The 17,874-nt window shown below is 48.0% G+C and overlaps 2 protein-coding genes across 3 annotated transcripts in view; one reads left to right on the top strand and one right to left on the bottom strand.

Annotated features, from left to right (window-relative positions):
- The window catches only part of LHFPL2 (lipoma HMGIC fusion partner-like 2), a 174,827-nt gene that overhangs the window by 149,204 nt on the left and 7,749 nt on the right, over positions 1 to 17,874 (top strand). The gene's annotated exons all lie outside the window — the stretch shown is intronic.
- Positions 2,916 to 17,874, bottom strand: part of SCAMP1 (secretory carrier membrane protein 1) — a gene marked incomplete at its 5' end in the record, with an annotated part of 155,581 nt that continues 140,622 nt past the window's right edge. Inside the window, one exon of the mRNA XM_010847641.1 lies at positions 2,916 to 5,325. The remainder of the gene's footprint in view (positions 5,326 to 17,874) is intronic.

Raw genomic sequence — 17,874 nt, 5'->3', positions numbered from 1 at the left:
GGAGGTCGCGGGCCAGGAGGGAATTAGTATCCGCTGCTCTGTGTTTAATAACTGTTCTGGTTTAAACTGACTGTCTCCTGGAGCCTGACAGAATGTTCTGTGCACTCGGATCAGAAATTACAAACTAACTCTCCCACTTTCTGGGAGTTTCTCACTAATGAGCTTGTTAGAAGTGGGTGGAAAGAGAAGTATGAGCGCCTTACAGAGCTCCCAGAGGGGAGGCTATGAGCGCCAAGACGACTTCCATGGCCACCAGCATTTCCACAGACTGTCCCATGCGGGGTTAAAAAGTGGATCTGGAACCAAGAGGGTTATCAGTCTGTCCACACTCAAGGGACTTGTTCTGGGTGGCAGACACACAACCCCCACACCCCAGAGTTTGGAGACATCCTCAGGAAGCAGAGGAATAGATGCTTGCTTTGGTTCTCAGGGGGAAAATCCACTTTTTAAACACTGCAACCAAAGTATTTCTTAATCTGAAGTCTGACGGGAGAAACAGCAGGCCACCCCCACCTGTCACTGAAGGGCGCATCCCGCAGCTGTGAGCCAGGGCTGCAGACGGTGCAGATAAGCCCTGGGCCTGGCGTGAGGCCTGTGAAGAAGCAGACCCCGAAGGAAGCAGCTCTCCCCTGCTTTATGGCGAACTCGAGCTCAGCAGGGCCAGCTTCCAAACAAACGGGTCCAACAACAGTTTTTCCCCAAACCCAGCTGATAAGGTGTTGTCCTTGCCCAGAGCTTAGGGAGCCCTGTGTGTGCATGCTGGGGAGAGGGGAGTGGGCCCGGAGGAATGACAGAGGACCTGCACCACACTCCTGTGCTTTTGTGTGGGGGATACACTCATGGCCGATCTCAGGACCCCCGTCTCTCTCTCTGCCAGGACCAGCCTACCATGAGAGACCCAGGCACTCATAGGCACTCAGGGAATTTGGGAGGCCAGGATTCTGATTTTCAGCTTTGCTACTGACTTGCACTTTTACTCAAGATAAATGCACCCACTTCTCTGGATGTTGGCATTCCTCCTCTTAAAGATCAAGAGATTGGCAAATACGATCTGATCTTGGAGTTTTGCTTCTGTGAAACTCACTGTCCTCCTTTTGATTGACTTCTCAAATCTGACATTCATCCCCTTCGGCTTGGCGTTTCACCTTCCAAAAATGTTCAGTAAGCTCGGTTTCCATAATGGATCATCTTTTTCTTGTCAGAGAAATGTCCCTACTTTATTCCCCAAGGCACACAGGGCCTCAGGGGTGTGCAAGTGTGTGTGTGTCTTAAAACTTTTGCTGAGGAGTGTTACCAAAGTGCTACCAAAGCTTTTTGAAAACTCAAAATAAACACGTAGATGAAGGGAAGCCAATTTACACAAATTAATAATCCTGTTGAAGAGCCCCCGTTGGCCAGAGAGTTGTTTCTGCTCAGTTTGCGTGACTATGGTGAATTTGCTCATCTCCTGTGACTTCATGACTTTATTATGAGTTATATCAATATGCTGGTATGCAGATAAGGCTTCTGGTTTGTCATCCCTAGGAATGTGTTTCATCCTGAGAAACTCACTGCCTTTCAGCCAAGGGATAGCCATTTATAGTAGGGTGGGACATCTTGGGATGTACCGTCACCATCACTTTGCAGATTATAGATATCCTTCAGTCTCAAAGACTGTTTACCTGCAGTTTTTAATAAGGTGTTATTCCAGTGAACTTTAGTCTCTAGGAATGTGGAGTACTCCACCACATCTTTTGGTGCTCTTGTTTGCTATTTCACATAAATGGCAAGAGTGTTCATTTTGGCACAGAGATGAGTACATATTTTAGGTATTATTCATACACTCCAATGAGTTATTCTTGAAGTTTCTCTTTCCCTCCGTATCAGGCCTCTAGGAAGAATGGCTGGGGAGAAGGGAGTACCAACCCAAGATACTGGTCTGTCGGTCACCTGTCTTGCAGAAGTCTTGGTTTTCTAAAAGCTTGCCCCTCATTTCTTTCACTCATGTTCCCCATGCACACATGTGGCATCTCAGAATGCCTGAAATTGCTAAAAATTGGCTGAAGGCAAAGATTCCTGTACAGTTAGGTCCTGCCTCTCTAGGGACCACTGAGCTAAGGCTAAGAAAAGGGGTTTCTCTTCACCACCCAGCCCAGCAGCACCCCTCTGAGAAGAAATCAGGGGAAAGATGAATCGAACGTTTGCTGGTCAGCCAGCTCCCTCGTGGTGGGCGGGGGCCACATCTGTTAGGGATTTCCAGTGGGCTCTTTCTCCTCTAATAAGAGGTCCCCACCAGGCAGTGCAAGCCAACGTCAATGGCAGATGTGGCCCTTGAATCTGTGGCTCAGAGAGTTGCCCCCGAGTGCCTGAAGCAGCCCACTGGCTTTCTGTCCTCTTGGCCGGTCTGTAAGGAGATTTGGTCAGGCCCCAGCCTCAGCCAAGGACTTGCTACAGCTGTGAGCATCGCTCTCGCCTCTCCCTACACACCCTCTCTCAACCCTGCATCTATTCAACATTGAAACCAATGGTGAGAGAGGAGGCTGGTGCCAGAGCAACCAAAGGATTCTCTAGAAATATACTCAGCCTGTGTTTGTCCTTACAACTTGCATTTTGGCAAAAAGGACATTTTTTTTTGTAAAATGTAACTGGGTGAAAAATTATATGCTATCATATATTAGGAGAGCAAACCAGTCAATCCTAAAGGAAATCAACCCTGAATATTCAGTGGGAGGACTGATGCTGAACCTCCAATAATCTGGCCATGTGATGCAAAGAGCTGACTCATTGGAAAGGCCCTGATGCTGGGAAAGATTGAAGGCAGGAGGAGAAGGGGGTGGCAGAGGATGAGATGGTTGGATGGCATCACCGACTCAATGGACATGAGTTTGAGCAAACTCTGGGAGATACTAAAGGACAGGGAAGCCTAGCATGTTGCAGTCCATGGGGTCGCAAAGAGTTGGACACAACTGAGCAACTGAACGACAACAATGTATTCCTTTACTATGCCTAGTCTTAAAGGCCACAGGCTTGTATAGCTGTCACTGTTCAGAGTGTAACATAAGTCATCAAAATCTTAGTATTTTGATTTTAGAAGTTGGGTGTAAAAGAATATACCTCAGTGAAAAATCTCAAAATCTGAGTTACTTTAAAAAAAAAAAAGCTATTGACTATTAAGCTAATCCAGATGGCAGGATTTGCCCTTATGGCCTCACCTCGTGGTGGCACCTAACCGACACTTCCAAAACGCTCATGCACAAATGCCCTGGCTGTTCAGAGCTTTCTCTCCACAGCAGTTGGAGCTCAAGCCTCACCTGGCCCTGGATCAGCCCTGACCTCACCTTGAAGTGTCTGTGAAATGCTGACCGGTTTTCTCACTTGGAAAATGGATTTAATAGTAGTACCTATCTCAGGGTTGAGGATTAAATTAGATCATATATGAGAAAGGCTTTTAAGCACAGTGTTTGGCACATGGTAAATAATAAGTGGTAGCTACATGATGATTATAAAAGTATTTATGCTTTCTTGGCAGGTTTTTAGTATGTTTTTTTGTGTTGCTTAACAATTGCTGCATTCTAAGAAGTAGAGGTGTCTTTAGAATTGGCCTTGTTCTGTTGAAACCCAGTGTGACTGCATCGTCTCGAGTCATTCCCTGGCCCTTCGTAGGCCGCCTGTTTGGGGACTGAAGAGCCCAGAGCAGCCCTGTGACTCTCATGTGCCTCTGGTGTCCTCGGGCCGGTTTCTGGAAGCTGAATTGATAGGACAACACAGAACTTCCTCCTCTCACTCCTCTTCCCCTGACACGAACATTCTCCTCCTTCCTTTCCTTTCTGGAGGCAGCTTCTAGCCATTGAGCCCTGGCTGCAGGAGGCTTCTCAGGCTCCCCTTGCAGGATAAATCATAGGCTGCTTGGTCTTCACTGGGTGAGGGCTCGCCTGGAACTTGGCAGAGCCACCAGCACACGTCAGTTTGTAGCCCTCTGGGATTCATTACAAAAGCTGGGGAATCGGCCAGCAGGGTCGTTTTCGCCAGCTGCCTTCCTTAGGCTGTGACCTGGATGTGGTCCACAGCAAAAGCGTAGAATGCAAAGATCCAAGTTTTCCATGACCGCATCAAGCAGTGTGGGTTTGGAAATACACGTAGGGCCCTCTTAGCAGCCCGTGGAATCCCCAGTGACTCAGGTTTGGGATGGAGCCACGACGATGATCTCAGGAGCAGGCCCGCTGGCCCCAGCCTGGGCTGCTCCCCTGGGGTGGCTACAAGGCGTGACGAGCTCAGGAGCTGCCGGCCAGGCTGCCTGCTGGCTTCAGGTTCCCTTCACAGGCTCTCTGCTGCTTCGTGTCTTGTTGGCTCTCCCGCTTTGCAGTCCCTGTAGCCCTCTGCCTGCACCCATTTCAGCCCAGCAGGATGGCCCCAGCAAGCTGCCCACCCGTCCGGCTGGATGGCTGGCTGTGGGACCGTACACGCGGGCATCGCTCCCTGCCGTGGGAGCTCCGGGCCTGCTGCGCGGGTTCAGTTTCCTTGGAGGTGAGCCATGACTGAGGGGGAAGGAGGACAATATAAAAAAAGATGGGAAAGGAGTAAAAGAAGCATCTCAGAAGACAAGCGGCGGGTTTTGTCCGTGCTGATTGGAGAGTGGCTTTGGTGTAGTCCGGCCTGCGTGAGGAGGCTGGGGTTGTCATATGAGATATGCCGTGATTGCTGTCCGGGGCTTGGCATTCTCACTGCGGTTTTTCACAGGGTGAACGCTAACCTTAGCATCAGGAAGATACCCATGACTCAACCTGACTGCAGCATCCATTCTGATGTATGCCCTGCCCTACCTGTTCACTCCCAGAGACCAAGTCAGTCACTGGCGAGGAGAGAGATAAGAACAAGGGCTTGGGAAGAGGGGAAGAGATCCCTGACTGTCTTCAAAGCCGCTTTTCACCTGCTTTTCTCCGAGAAGGTAGTGTGACCTTGACTGCCTGACTTTAAGACATCATCACAGAAAAGGCATGAAGGAAGTCAAGGGAGCATCCCCTGCTTCTCCTCCTGAGAACGAGGCCCCAGTAGATCTGGCTGTCAAAAGGAGGCTCTGAATTGCTGGCTCTCCAGTCAGAATGCCTCCACCGGAAGTGGGGTCTAACCCTTCTATATCTGAGTCATTTTAAGAGGACCACATGTAATGATTCACCCACCTTGAGGAAATGTTAAAATGTTAAAGGACAGGCCGGAATTAAATTTCAATTCAAGGATCTTTTATTAAATGCCTGCTAAATACAAAGACCTCTAGACTCAGGTCTACAATTTCTTGAGTTTCTCTGCTCCCAAGCCATATTAGAGAGTCATTGCTTCAGAAGCTGTACCCTAGAAAAGCAAACAAAAAATATCATCACATATAAAGGGAAGAAAAGCGTTCAACTGTATCATTAGAGGAAAAACTACTGCCTAAGAGCAAGTGGACCAAACAGGTATTAATTTGAAGAATCAGTTGGGAACGCTAGAAGAAAATCGCAAACTCTCTTAAAATTCAGATAGAATATGCAGTTGATACGCAAATGAAGTATTTTGCTATGGTAACCACTTAATTGTGGACAAATAATCTTGTGAGCTATGGCGATCTGTGTTCCAATTCCAGTAACAAATCATCACTTAAGTATGACTCTGAATATTTACACAAGTGGTTCAGGCACTGTTCTAAAAGCTTGATGCAACAGTGGTGATGTTCTAAGGTCTGATGTCACTGCAGAAGTAATCTGCATCTCCTCTGAAGACTTCTCTGTGCTCAGGCACAGCACAGTTATGAGTTTGGATGTTGTATAGAGGCTTCCCAGTGGTTTTACTAACTGGCCCACAATCCACAATCTTTTTTTTTTTTTTTTTCAAAGATAGCTCCTAGTACAGATGAAACCTAAACCACACACATTGAGAAACAATTCAATATTAAAAACTTCAAACCAAAATACTTAGTGGCTATATGTGTTCAGGGTTTAGAGACCAACATCAGGGCCCTAGTGTTGAAAAGATAGCACCTGCTTGGTTGCAGGGATTATTTAACATTATCTGGACCCCCAGAATCTTTAGTAGACAAGAAATTTACTTACTGTCCTGAAAATTTCAGAGCTCAATAACTACATTTTTATAGTCTCTTGTATTCTGCTATAAACTGCATTTTATTTTTTGTGGCAGCTTATTTTAAGTTATAAGTGTATTTTGGTTATAGTCAAATAGTAGCTGTTTCTAATCCTACATGTTGGATGAATAATTTATCAAGAAATATTTTATGAAGTTCTTCCAGTTACATAGACACAGTTTAGGAAACACCTCACTTGGAATGCAAGGTAAAATATTATCACTAACTCATGGGAAGGAATAATCTCAGTAAATTACTTTGCTGGGCTGCATTTTAACAGTAAAAGTTAAGGCTTTAGAAACTACCAATGAAGTAATTTGCATATAAGCGTGAATCATTGCTGAAGGCGGCTTAGGGAGGCTTCAGTGTGGGAGAAACTGCATCTTTCTCATGGATTGTTTCACCACATATTTATTTCACCACATATTTCACCACATAGGGGCATTTGACAACTCTTAACTGATGGTCATTAATTTTGAGTAATTATAGAAGAAACTTCCTCTGCGGGGGGCTTGGCTGCAAGGTCTTTTTATGACAACTATGCTCTGATTGTCTTCCAGAGAATTCTCTTTATTGCTCTGTCATCCGTTCTCCACCCCCGACCCTAGAAGAATATTTTTCTTGCCAATTATAATTCCATGGAAGTGTTTTTAGTAGAAAACAAGTGCCCTACTAGACTCCTCCAGGGAGATGGTGTAAGCATTAACAGAAGCTTTAAGTAAAAAATTACTGACATCCGATCCTTCAATTGTTCTCTCCTTCCCATCAGAAAATCTTGTTGGTTAAAAGCCTCTAACGTTATTGATCATATACTAAAATAACATGTAGGTATCATCTACTCTAAGACACTGTGGTTATCAGCTGAAAACCCATTTCATTACTAGTGAACCCTCTGACCTCTTATTTCTGATCTGGCCTTCAGAGCAGAGTTATTAAATGTCAAAGTTGGGTCCAGTCTTGAAACTTTAAAATGAGATGCAGTGAAAACAGGTTTATATTCTGAATGCCAAAGCGATGGAATTCAGAGCCTCTTTACACTCTACCTTTTTATTTGTGCAGTCAACAATCGGGCTTTTCAGAGAGGTGTCCCCATCCTAACTCAGACCTGCCTCTCTCTTTCTCAAACACACACAGCTACACACACACAGACACACACCCTCGCAGCCTCTCACTGCCTTGGAACAAATGCCAGTCCACTCTGCTAAGGTTTTGTCAATTAAAAAAAATAAAAACAATGCACAGTGTGAATTAAGCTTATTTGCGGTAAAATGAGGGCTATAGCCTAGGAGACAGCACCTCAGAGAGCTCTGAGGAACTGCTCCACAGAGGCAGGGGAAGGTCAGCATTCGTGATTTTGGTGCAGTGGGCTGTGTGCGGGCCAGCACACATTTTTGCACAAGGTTGCTGCTCATCTGGTGAAGGTCACTACTAGTCATAGGGAGCAGATGTCTCTGTTAGTGAATTTACTGCTTTTCTAGATAAGGGATACAGGAATTGGGGCCCATCAAATCTCCTGAAAATATCACAGAGTGCTTCGTTCCCAACCTGCACCCTGAACTCTTGTCAGAGGGTGTTGAAGTTAGCAGCTGCCGTGGTCGTGACTTCATCCTTGTAGAGGCAGATGGCAAGTGACAGTTTTTACTTTCTGCTGCTGCTGCCAAGTCGCTTCAGTCGTGTCCGACTCTGTGCGACCCCACAGACGGCAGCCCACCAGGCTCCCCTGTCCCTGGGATTCTCCAGGCTAGTCATCAACAAAAAAGAGAAAACTGAGGATGGTGTTGTAAGATTTCATAGTGCTATATGTGTTCAACTTAAAGACCTGTCCTTTATTCTTAGGTTGCATCCTTTACCCTTTCTTGTTAAAATGCCTTTTTTCGTGAAATGATAATAAGAGGAGATAGTGGTATTTTTAGTGTCTTTATGTTCGCAACAGAGAAATACTGACTCCCAGTAACTTTTATGGCTCTTGTGTTACTGTCCGAAGTCCTAAAGTGTGGGAACGACTCTTCTAGAATATGAGCAAGGAATGAGGCCTGGGTACATACACACTAGATGCTCAATAACTGTTGTTCACTGACAGAAACAGAGTCTGTTCTGTGTTCACTAATCTGTGCTAGAAACCATGAGTTTCTTGGGATTTTGAAAGAGTAAAGGTTGTAGTAAATGCTGCTAAGTCTCAATCCTAGCATGAACTCTGCCCTCCTAGACAGCTAGAGCATAAATAGTCATTAATGCGGTCATCATCCAAAGAACCAGTAAGAATCATTTCAGAGCTGGCTGTCACTAAGACCAAGTTCTGTTTGGGCTTTACAGAATAAATTGTCATTGAAAAATTGAAAAGCCTTAGTGGGCAATGTGATTTCCAAAGTCGAGACTCACCCAAGGGGCATTCACAGGCAGAAGGCCTCGATTGGTGGGATGGCTAACGCTTTGTTGTATCACACCAGTGTGTGAATGCTGCTTGGAGAGCTCTGGCTCTGAATGGCTAAGGGGCATTTTGGTGCGGAGGACAGTGTCCGGGCACCTGGAGAAGTCACGCAGGCCGGTGTAGCACCGCTAGCTTAGTGCTGGGGCTGGGAGGCAAGGACCTGAGTTCTCCTTGGGCGGCCGAGCCCGGGGGGCCTGTCCCGGTGTCTGTAGTTGTCGTAAGCAAGACTTCGAATGAAAGCCTGATGCGTTAGATTGAGAGCAGCACTCCTTGAATGCAGACACTGGGACAAAGCAGGTCTCTTGTTAACACAGGATTAACTGAACCTGCTGCGTGTAGGTAGGTAGTGGTGCGAGGGTTCAGGGTTAGGGGGTCAAGCCAGAGCTCCTCAGCTCTGTTCTGTGAATTAAGAAGGGCTACTTGGAGGAGGGGAGATGCACAAGCAAGGATGTCATTTGGAGGCTGTCTGAGCACACTCTTGGTGCTCGGCTTTGTCTAATCAGCTGAGTGTCTCTGCTGGAAGGCTCATAGGACGTGGTTTTTTGTGGATCACTATGTGGATGGCATTAGTGTTCTAGATGGATGTGCAGTTTCAGATAGCTCCCAAGCACACAGACTCTAAGAGCGAAGACTGAAATGTAAGCAGGCTATACAGCTTCCGTTTATACAGCTTCCGTTTTCTCCCTCTCGTCTGATGGGTTTTGTGCTTTATTTCCACTTTTCTGCTCACACAGATTCTGCAGGAGAGGGCATCATAGTGAACACCGTGCTGCTTTGACCTTTTCATAGGTTTTCTTTCTAGAAGTGTTTTGTGTTATTTTTTGGCCAATGACAGCCATTCCAAGGTGGCATCTATATTGCAATAAGGAGGCTGATGACACTCAGACTGCAGTGTAAGACAAGGAGTGGATGGACATCCTTTATCTTGTTGCCGTCTTGCTGTAGGGTTGTCAGGTCAGCCAGCCTGACACGAGGCAAGCCTTCCCCTCCCCGTCAGCCCTAGACAGCAGGCCTGTGGTGTTTCCACTTGATAAGTGCTTGTCATGTGCTCCTGAATGTTTCATGGGTGTAAGCAAGCCGGCTTTTGAGGATTCAGCAACCTCCCCTCCTCAGTTGGACAGGGTTCGCAGTAAAGCAGCGGCTGAGGGTGATGGCTCCGGAGTGGGCCACGGAGCCCTGCCGCCTGGATCTGAGTCCCAGCTCCACCATTGATTAGCAGTGTAACCTTATTTAATCCCTCTGTGCCTTGGTTTCCTCATCTGTCAGATGATGAGATTAATAGTACCAACCTTCCCAGATTCTCTCAAGGACTAAAGGAGTTATATTGTAATGGGCTCAGCTGGTGCCTGGCACTTTGTACTGCTCAGTGAGTATTAACTGCTGCCATAGTCACTACGGTGGCAACACAGTTGCATAGCTTCCCTGGTGGCTCAGAGGGTAAAGCGTCTGCCTGCAATGCGGGAGACCCGGGTTCAATCCCTGGGTCGGGAAGATCCCCTGGAGAAGGAAATGTCAGCCCACTGTGGTACTCTTGCCTGGAAAATCCCATGGACACAGAAGCCTGGTAGGCTACAGTCCATGGGGTCACAAAGAGTCAGACACAACTGAGCGACTTCACTTTCACTTCACTTTCTTTCACAGTTACTCTAACAGTTACCATTCCAATCTTTAAGGGGTTCTAATCACCTGTATAAAGCTCCACCTTTAAAGTATTAGTTGCAAATGTGGAAAATAGAGGGAGGGTGTTTACAGCTTCAACTCCATGTCATCTTTGTTTGGAATCTACCATTTTTACCATAGCAGATCTTTCCAAAAGGTTCTTCCAAATATGAGAAGACTATAAAGGAAATGGGAATCACAGATGACCTGTGAAGCTGGTCAGCAGCATAGTGTGAGAAAGGGGCTGTGTCACGGGCACTGAGTGTGAGTTTGAAGGGGACGTGGAGACAGAAGCCAGGGAGCAGAATACACTCCTCCCTGCTCTCCGGTTTATGCTCCAGCGGGAGTTCATCTCAGCCAAAAGTTTGTACTTGGAGGCATCCAGGAGACTTGGGACCAGTGCTCTTCTTTTATGGGACAAATGCATGTTATGTCACAGGAAGAGTCCTGTTTTTTACTTTCGTTGTCCAGGTAGATGGTTAACCATTTAAACATTTTACCCACGAAATTGAGCTGCCTCTTTTAAAACAGAGTGTAAGGGACCTAGTTCAGCCTTGCCTTGGTGACTGTGGAGACATGACTGCGGGGTGTCTGCAGAGTCCCTGCACATGAGGAGCAGACCGTTTCAGGTGGTCATCTCTGGGAAGAGAAGAGCTAGATGGCAGACTCGGTGGGTGGGGAACCGGATGGTCTGACACGGTGCGCTCCTCCAAGCAGCCTTAGTACCGGACAGTGTGCCTTGGGGTGTTATGCAAGTGAAAAGATCCCCAGCTAACAACAGTGGGTGACTTTCAGATAGCTATTAGCGACTGCCAAAATGACTTCCAGCTGTCAGCATGGAAGATGACTTTGGAAAAAATGGGAAGTTAGACAGAAAGGAGAGGTAAGCATACAGACCAATGTTAACTGTTAACTAGCAGGCCTAGGGCTGTCGTGTGTCACTCTGTATGTCAACTGTTGGGCCGCATGGTGGTCGCAGACTTAGAGCCACATAAGTACATGTGTTATTCCTCGCAGGAGCAGGGCATCATCTCCTCCCTTCCCCAGCTGCCTCCCCCGACTCCATTGGAGGTTGACCTGTGACACCACCCTCAGGGCCGGAGTGGGTGTCCTCCTGGGCCGTCAGCAAGTCTACCTTCCCGCCTTCGGTGCCAGCACTTTCTGTTGGCCTCTCCATTCTCTGGGCTCACGCTGCTGGACACTACCTTATTGCTTCTGCAAGCTGCGTGGTCCCCCGCCCTCCTCGTCTCCCCTCGTCCCCCACCGCCACCTGCCATCTTGCCGAACTTCTCCGGGTTTACCCCTGCGCTGCTCCTCTGCTCCCTGCTGGCACCCTGGGCGGTGCCCACAGTCAGCCTCAGCGCATCTGTACAGGTCGTGGCTGCAGCCAAGCATAGTTGGTAACAGTTTCAGAGTTTTGAGGCTAAATGATCTAGATTACTGAAGACTTATCACACTTAATTGATTTATTGCTTTTTTTTTATGGGATCTCCCAATAGAGATCTATTTTTTTGTAGCCAGAAAGGAGATTTTCAGCACGTGCAGTCTCATGATTTGGTCCCTCCACGTGTTTCATTAGTACATGTGGCTGGTGTGCTGTTAGCCAGAATTGCCAACCCCTAGGATTCATGTTATTGAATGAAGCTTTTCCTGCAACCATTTTAAAAGCATGGCAAGAACTTAAAATGGCTTCATTTTAAAATGTAACAAATCTACATCACAGCACTCTATCTTTTCATTCATCCAACAAATATTTACTGAATGCCTATTACATGTCAGACATTGCTCCAGGCAGTTGGGACACATAAAGAATAAACTGCACCAAGTTCTCTGTCCTCATGGGCTTTACATTCAAGCTGCTGGTGACAGACAACAAACAAATAATTATATAGTATGTTAAAAAATGACGGGTGCTATGGAAGGAACGAACAAAAAGCCAGGGCAAGACAGGCTGGGTGTGCTGGGGTGACGGGGGGCGGGGGTAAACTGCAGTATTAAATAGGGTCTCAGGGCAGGATTCAGTGAGAAGAGATTCAACCCAAGACCTTTAAGGAGATGCAGGAGTTAGCCATATGGGCAGTCAAGAAGCAGCGCTCTCCTGGCCAAGGAACAGCTAGAATGAAGGCCAGCAGGCTCTGCCAGTGGAGGAAAGTGGGCTCGAGGAGAAGGGCAGGTGTCAGAGATGATCCGAAGATTTTTTACCTCAGCAGCTCTGGAATGGGACTCCCGTTTACTGAGATGAAGCCCATGGGACAAAGACCGGGTTTTGAAGTGGGGAACAGGAATCAAGAGTTAGGTTTGGACATAGTTCTCAAGTATCTTGTTAGACATCCAAGTGGAGATCAAGTGGGCAGTTGGATATGCAACTCTGGAGCTAAAGTTAAGATCAGGGTTCAGGAGATGTCAGCCCAGAGGCAGTACCTAAAGCTGTGGGATCAAGTGTGATCAGCAAGGAGAATGTAGAGGATGAAGACCAGGCCTTGGGCCCTCCAGTGTTCAGAGACTGGAAAGGTGAGGAGGAACCGAGAAGGGGAAGTCAGCAGGCCTTCCCACCTTGGTTTTCCTTTAATCCAACGTTGTCAGAACTTGTGGACTGAAGCTGTCACTCCCAGTGAGCCTGGAATGCTCTCTGAGATGTGTCCCAGAGTGGAGTTGGGATGCCGGGAGCTGGTCATTCTCCTGTCTGATTCGTCTTGTTATAGAGATGCCCGCCTGGGCATGAGGTGAAGGGGCAGGGGTTGCCTCCTGGCAATGTGCCCAGTGAGAGACGCTCGCTCAACAGACCAGCATTCAGTTTGAGTCACAGGGTAGACCTGGTAGGGATAAACGTCACCAGGTGGGGTTTTGGTTTTTTTTTTTTTTTTTAGCTGTGTTGAATGCGAAATGAATGTTTGATAGTTAGATGGTTTCCTGCTAGGTTCTTAAATGAGTCAGTGGCTGTTTGAAAGCCAGAAATAAGTTGAACTCTTGACCTCTGTTACCCAAAGTTAACTGTGACACATGCATCAGAGGTTTATGGTAAATGCAGAGATAAAATTGTGGTAGAAATCCAGAAGGAGCCAGCCTTTCTGCCCTCAAGGGGTTCAGAGTCCTGCTAGGGCATTACTCTGTCCCAGGGCTGAGGATAAAGCCTGCTACTTACTAGGCAGCTCAGTACATTGAGCTGAATAAATACACAAAAGTAACACACTGACGAGCTGAAGAAGGGTGTACACGGCAGTGGGAACACAGAGAATAACATTCTGGCAGCAGTGGCGACAGATGTCACACAGGTAACACGTGAGCCGGGACGCGGGGAGTGGGGGGTATTTCCAGGTGGATGAATGCCCAAGGGGTCAGCATGAGTGACACCCCTTGCTTGGGGAGTGGGCACGCCCCAGGATGACCTAGTTGGAGCCCACATCTATTGAATGATGCTATGTCTGCTAGGCCCTGTCTGCTGTGAGCTCTCCAGAGATCCTAGGATATTTCACAGCTTTAGAATGAGCACGTTACAACCTAGTGCTGGCTGAGTGGGCATCATTTCCTGGGGGCTTCTCCAGACTGCCGGTAGCCGTAACAGACGGCCGTCTTTCCTTCCTGTCCTTAGAAATTTTTCTTTGCCAACTGAGGTCTAGTCGGTCTTTACTGTTTAGTCTGGAAGCCTGTCTGAGGAGGAAACAGGAATATGATGGCCAAAGACGCGCTTGCTGTTCCGCAGAGTAACGAGTGCGTTAGTGCTAGTTCTCCCTTGGTGGGCCAGGGAAGAGGGCCTCCTTCTGGACAGGCAGTGGGCGACCCACAAAAGGCAGGCCGCCTGGAGTCCGTCCCTCGGCAAGCAGGTGGTGGGCCCGTGACAGAGCCGCAGGAGGGCTGGCACCGACACAGCAGGGAGACTGGGAGGTCACTGCACAGCCTTCCCCACGCTTCCCTCACCGGCTGTGAGCGGCGGTGCAGACTCGGCTCCCCCGTTTCAATAGCATCCCCTACTCTTAAAGCTGGAGGTGGCCATCTTCAGACCAAGTAAAACATTATTATTTTATTGTATTCAGCAGCTGCTGGTCTTTCCAAAATTGGGGGCTTGGCAGGATTATGGAGGCTCCCCGCCTACCTAAGGGATTTGATTGACACTTATATTTGGTAACATATTATTTGATTTCAGGGCAGCATTAAGAAAATTCCCTCAGATACATAATTTTGTGGCTGGTCTAATCATAGTCAGTGCTGTTGATCAGGAAGACTACGGCTTTACTTTTCCCAGCGTGCTTCATTCATTTTCTTTTTTAGCACCTTCTTTGTTTTAGGCACTGGAAACTCAGCCAGGAGACCCAGCTCCCACCCTCTCTTTTTAGAGCTCATGGAGTCTAATTATTTGAGTTAAACCAGAGCCGTGTGTGTATGTCACCTACAGACTAAGATTTCTCTGTAGCAGGCTAGAACTGCTGGGTGTCCAGGTTGAGTCTGAAAGCTCCTTCCAGGCCAGGGAAACTCTTACTAAAATGCCACAGGGACACAGTGGATGTTGCATTGTGACTGCTGGTACCCATGACAACCAGCATCCTATGGTGGGCTTCAGTAAACTGTCAGGACTGTCTCTAACTTGGGCTGGGGTAGCATCTGCAAGGCAGTCCAAGTGACTGGCCATCACTTCCGTTAATGTCTTTCTTCCCCAGATAAGGCTGAATCACCCTCCAGTGACCCCATGGTGAGCATATGCTGGCACCTTCTAGTCTTCCTGGCACAAGGAACTGAGGCTGTTAGAGAAAAGACGGGCTGCAAGGGGGAGGGTATCTCTCAAGGCTGGGGAGAATCGTACCTACTTGGGTGCCACCCCCCCGAGTGGAGCTGCCGCAGGGGCTACCAGCCCTCTCCACTGCCAGGTTTCCTGGAGCCATGGCTGCTGTCTTGAGCAGTTGTCCAGCAGCATCCTCGATGCCTTTCCTCCCCCTCCCAGCTGGGCCTGCTGCAGGTCAGCCGGGCCCCAGGAAGAGAGGCCAGTCAGAAGAAAAGCAGATGCCCGCTGGCCTAGTCTGTTTTCTCTGTCACCCTCCAAACCCATGCACACGCTGAAGGTTGATGTAGTAAAAAGCAAGGGGATGGAAAGGCCCCAGGGACGGGCTGGCCTCGCTGCAGGAGCTGCTGCTTTAATACTTCCAAGGGAGAGACCAGTGTCTGCGTGGCTCTTATATGAAACTCAGTCCAGAGCACACCTCGCCAGCGGTCCCTGGGGCACTCCAAACGCAGATGAGGGGAGCCACGCCACATTTGCCACAGACTTGGTGTATGTCTTACAGCGTGTCTTGCCTGTGGTCTGATGTGCCCATTCTGTCTCCGTAGCTGGTATCATCAAGTTCATGTGGACTCTGAGGCACATGTCTACTTCTAGCCCCTGGGGTTCACAGGCCTCAGACGGGCAGTGTGACAGGGGAAGCCAACCCACCAAGAGGCTGCATCTCTTTTCCTGGTGGGGTGGTTCATTCTTGTTGACTGGCATCTGCCAGAGTTACGTTACTGTTTCTCCTCCAGGGCACTGTGGTTCAGAAAAACTCTATTGCAGAACAAGCTGCCCTGACATTAATAACGTTTTATTAAGAGTCTACTCTGTGGCAGGCACCGTTCTGAACCCTGGCTTTCTAGTAGTAAATCAGATGTCCTGCCCTTCTGGAGCTTAGTTTAGAATGGAGATGGATTAACAGTCAAAATAAGTGAAGTATCAGGTTGAGCAGCATGAAACCACCATTTTTATAGGTTAAAAAAAATGGACAAATAGTTTCATATGACAAGGTAATAGATTGTTACCAAGTTCGATACAGGATGCTCGGGCTGGTGCACTGGGATGACCCAGAGGGATGGTACGGGGTGGGAGGGGGGTTCAGGATAGGCAACACGTGTACCCCCATGGAGGATTCATGTTGATGTGTGGCAAAACCAATACAATATTGTAATTAGCCTCCAATTAAAATAAATTTAAATTTAAAAAAAAGAAATGATACGGAAACATACCGAAGCAGGGAACGGGGATATCAAGTCAGGGGAAGGGAGGCGGTTGAAACTGTGAGTAGGTGGGACCTGAAGACGAGGCGGCATCATCCGAGGGGAGCATGGCGAGAGCAAAGGCTGGAGCAGACAGCGGGGGCGAGAGAGGTGGGCGACAGAGCTGACACAGAGGACTGCAGGGCTGTGGACTTTACTCAGAGCTGGGAAGCCTTTACGGGCTTCTTGAGAACTTTACCTGGAGGCAAAAAGAACCTGCTGGGCTGGTGGCTGTGACTAGGGGACACTTGTTAGTGCCTGGGGACCAGTGCCCCAGGAGTAGTGGGGAGTCAGGACCTTGGGAAGTGAGGAGCCTGTGTGGCCACCTGAATCACAAAGCTTTCTGGAATTGCTTTGGTAGAAGAGTCTTTTCTAAATACCTAGAGGGATGACAAACGTCTCTTCTTGCTCACCTGAAGGCCGGCGGTTTTCTCTCGCGCTCAGACAGTCGTGTGTGTTCATGGCACTGATCATGCTCCATTCGGCTCTGTTGTGTGCAAGGAGCAGAATCCTCGCAGCCAGGCCGCCCAGGTGGGAACACACGTCATGTGCACTGGGGGGCTCACAGATGTACCAGAGCCACTTCCTGTCACCCACCTGTGCGGACTGCCCTGTGAGCTTATAATCAAGCTGGGGCTTTCAAAAGACTCTTAAGCATGGCACCCTTTTATGACAGACTCCCTGCTGTTCACAGATGGATTGGCCAATAGCAACCACAGGATTTTAAGTAGGCCTGAAGCACTTGAGGAACCTCACCTGAGCTACCAGTCAGGGAACAGCTCAGGAGAGGTACAGGGGTAAATATACCTGTCTGTGCTGAAAAAAAAAGGGGTCTGATGATATTAGAAGATTTCCCGGAAGGATCTGCGATAGCCATGTCACTGTGCATCCTGCAAAGAGTCAGACGCAACTGAGCACCGAACAACAAGCCAGGGCCCAGCACAGGGCAGCAGAGCTGCTAGGTGACGGCAAGTCCTGCTCGCCCTAGCTCCTCCATGTTAACATGCGTTCATTTACTAACTGGACTTAAGCCACGTAATACAAATGACGTCCACAATTCAAATACACACACATTGGCCTTTTAAAAGAAAGAGCGGGTAATGCTCCCTTGCCCCCGGCTGCATGCCTCTGCATCCTGATAAAGGTCAAGGTGAGGGGTACTCCTGTTCCCAAGGCAGTAACTCAGGGCTGTCTGGGGAGGCCTTACAAATAGCTGTGAAAAGAAGAGAGGCAAAAAGCAAAGGAGAAAAGGAAAGATATAAACATCTGAATGCAGAGTTCCAAAGAATAGCAAGAAGAGATAAGAAAGTCTTCTTCAGCGATCAATGCAAAGAAATAGAGGAAAACAACAGAATGGGAAAGACTAGGGATCTCCTCAAGAAAGTCAGAGATACCAAAGGAACATTTCATGCAAAGATGGGCTCGATAAAGGACAGAAATGGTATGGACCTAACAGAAGCAGAAGATATTAAGAAGACATGGCAAGAACGCACAGAAGAACTGTACAAAAAAGATCTTCATGACCCAGATAATCACGATGTTGTGATCACTGACCTAGAGCCAGACATCCTGGAATGTGAAGTCAAGTGGGCCTTAGAAAGCATCACTACGAACAAAGCTAGTGGAGGTGATGGAATTCCAGTTGAGCTGTTCCAGGTCCTGAAAGATGATGCTGTGAAAGTGC

The sequence above is a fragment of the Bison bison genome, unplaced genomic scaffold (assembly GCF_000754665.1).
Source record: "Bison bison bison isolate TAMUID 2011002044 unplaced genomic scaffold, Bison_UMD1.0 scf7180017864252, whole genome shotgun sequence".
NCBI lineage: Eukaryota > Metazoa > Chordata > Mammalia > Artiodactyla > Bovidae > Bison > Bison bison.
The sequence above is the reverse complement of the archived record's forward strand: the minus strand, read 5'-3'. Positions and strand labels throughout refer to the sequence as shown.